Below are 3,183 nucleotides of genomic sequence, written 5' to 3' on the forward strand. Positions count from 1 at the left end.
TTCTGAGCCAATATGGCATTCAGAGTATCAACTTCAAGAACTCCCTTCTTCATAGGCGTCCCATTGCTCACAGGATTCCTTTCAGAAGTGTACATGAACTGGTTATTAGCAACCATGTCAATGAGTTCTTGAGCTTCTGCAGGCATTTTCTTTAGGTGAATGGATCCACCTGCAGAAGTGTCCAGTGACATCTTTGATAGCTCAGATAAACCATCATAGAATATATCCAGGATGGTCCATTCTGAAAGCATGTCAGAAGGACACTTTTTGGTCAACTGTTTGTATCTTTCCCAAGCTTCATAGAGGGATTCACCTTCTTTCTGTCTGAAGGTTTGAACATCAGCTCTAAGCTTGCTCAGCTTTTGAGGAGGAAAGTACTTGGCTAAGAAAGCCGTGACCAGCTTATCCCAAGAGTTCAGGCTGTCTTTGGGTTGAGAATCCAACCATAATCTAGCTCTGTCTCTTACAGCAAAAGGGAAAAGCATGAGCCTGTAGACTTCAGGATCTACTCCATTAGTCTTAACAGTATCACATATCTGCAAAAATTCAGTTAAGAACTGAAAAGGATCTTCAGATGGAAGTCCATGAAACTTGCAGTTCTGCTGCATCAGAGAAACTAATTGAGGTTTCAGCTCAAAATTGTTTGCTCCAATGGCAGGAGTGGAGATGCTTCTTCCATGTAAATTGGAATTAGGTGCAGTGAAGTCACCAAGCATCTTCCTTATATTATTATTATTTTCGGCTACCATCTCCTTTTCCTGTTCGAAATATTTCTGAAAGGTTATCTCTGGATTGTTGTATTTTAGCTTCTCTTAATTTTTTCTTCAGAGTCCTTTCAGGTTCTGGATCTGCTTTAACAAGAATGTTCTTGTCCTTGCTCCTGCTCATATGACAAAGAAGATGGCACAGAAAAAATAGTAATAATAATATGGATCCTTTATACCACAATATAGGGATCCTTGTGTTAGTAGAAGAAAAGAAGGGAAGAAAATCTGAACTCAGAGAGAGAGGGGATTCGGATTTTTAGAGAGTTGAAGGAAAGATGTTAGTATATCAATAAACAAATAGAAGAAGATGAGAGGGGGAAGTGAATTTTCGAAAACAATTTTTGAAAAAGAGTTAGTGATTTTTGAAAATAGTTTTTGAAAAAGGTTAGTATTTTTTTCGAAAATTTTTTTTAAATAAAAAATAAAAATAATTAGTTAATAAAAAAGAAATTTTTGAAAAAGAGGGAAGATATTTTCGAAAATTAGAGAGAGAGAGAGAGTTAGTTAGGTAGTTTTGAAAAAGTTAAGAAACAAACAAAAAGTTAGTTAGTTAGTTGAAACAAATTTTGAAAAGATAAGAAGTTAGGAAGTTAGAAAAGATATTTTGAAAAGATATTTTTGAAAAAGATAAGATAAGAAGATATTTTTGAAAAGATATGATTGAAATTAGTTTTGAAAAAGATTTGATTTTTAAAATCACAATTAATGACTTGATTCATAAGAAATCACAAGATATGATTCTAGAACTTAAAGTTTGAATCTTTCTTAACAAGCAAGTAACAAACTTCAAATTTTTGAATCAAAACATTAATTGATTATATTATTTTCGAAATTTTGATATAAAAATAAGAAAAAGATTTTTGAAAAATATTTTTTTTAATTTTCGAAAATAACTAAGAATTTTGAAAAAGATTTGATTTTTGAAAAAGATTTTGAAAAAGATAAGATTTTCAAATTGAAAATTTGATTTGACTAATAAGGAACAACTTTGATTTTTAAAAATTTTTGAAAAAGTCAACTCAATTTTCGAATTTGATGAGAGAAAAAGGGAAAGATATTTTATTTTTGAATTTTTATGATGAGAGAGAAAAACAAGAAAAAATGATGCAATGCATGAAATTTTTAGATCAAAACAATGAATGCATGCAAGAATGCTATGAATGTCAAGATGAACACCAAGAACACTATGAATGTCATGATGAACATCAAGAACATATTTTTGAAAAATTTTTATTGCAAAGAAAACATGCAAGACACCAAACTTAGAATTCTTTAATGCTTGCGCACTAAGAATTCAAGAATGCATATGATAAACATGAAAAGACACAAAACAAAAAATCATCAAGATCAAACAAGAAGACTTACCAAGAACAACTTGAAGATCATGAAGAACACCATGAATGCATGATATTTTCGAAAAAATGCAAGATGCATATGCAAGTGACACCAAACTTATGATATGACTCAAGACTCAAACAAGAAACACAAAAATATTTTTGATTTTTATGATTTTCTAATTTTTTTTGGATTTTTATTTTATGTTTTTCGAAAAATAATTTTGAAAAAGAAAATAAGGATTCCAAAATTTTTAATATGAATTCCAGGAATCTTATGCTCTAAAGCTCCAATCAAAGGGTCAGGCATGGTTTAATAGCCAGCCAAGCTTTAGTATGTAACTCAGACATGACACGCCTGACATTCCTTACATTCAACAGCCAATTGGCTAAGAAAGATAAAGAAGCTCTTCTCTTGAGTATAAGAATTGAGACATGGCTTTACAGCCAGCCAGGCTTCAACATGCTCCATGAAACACTAGAATTCATTCTTAAAAATTCTGAAAGGAAAATATATTTTTGAAAACATTTTTATTTTAAAATTTTTTTTTCGAAAACAAAGGAAGAATTTTTGAAAGATTTTTGAAAATTTTTTTGAAAACAAGACAAAAAGAAAATTACCTAATCTGAGCAACAAGATGAACCGTCAGTTGTCCAAACTCGAACAATCCCCGGCAACGGCGCCAAAAACTTGGTGCTCTGATCTTAATTCATAATTGTCACAACTTCGATACAACTAACCAGCAAGTGCACTGGGTCGTCCAAGTAATACCTTACGTGAGTAAGGGTCGAATCCCACGGAGATTGTTGGTATGAAGCAAGCTATGGTCACCTTGTAAATCTCAGTCAGGCAGATATAAAGTGATAATGGTGTTTTCGAATATTATATAATAAAATAGGGATAGAGATACTTATGTAAATCATTGGTAGGAATTTCAGATAAGCGAATGGAGATGCTTTTCGTTCCTCTGAACCTCTGCTTTCCTGCTATCTTCATCCAATCAGTTTTACTCCTTTCCATGGCTGGCTTTATGTGATACATCACCACTGTCAACGGCTACTTTCGGTCATCTCACGGGAAA

At 32.2% G+C, this 3,183-nt stretch overlaps 1 non-coding gene across 1 annotated transcript; it reads left to right on the top strand.

Annotated features, from left to right (window-relative positions):
* The first annotated feature begins 245 nt into the window (after positions 1 to 245).
* Positions 246 to 353, top strand: LOC148581419 (small nucleolar RNA R71). Its single transcript, XR_015895875.1, has one exon. It is a non-coding gene; the product is annotated as a small nucleolar RNA R71 (small nucleolar RNA).
* The last annotated feature ends 2,830 nt before the right edge of the window (positions 354 to 3,183 follow it).

Source organism: Arachis ipaensis, chromosome B10, assembly GCF_059453495.1.
Source record: "Arachis ipaensis isolate K30076 ecotype BB chromosome B10, ASM5945349v1, whole genome shotgun sequence".
Lineage (NCBI taxonomy): Eukaryota > Viridiplantae > Streptophyta > Magnoliopsida > Fabales > Fabaceae > Arachis > Arachis ipaensis.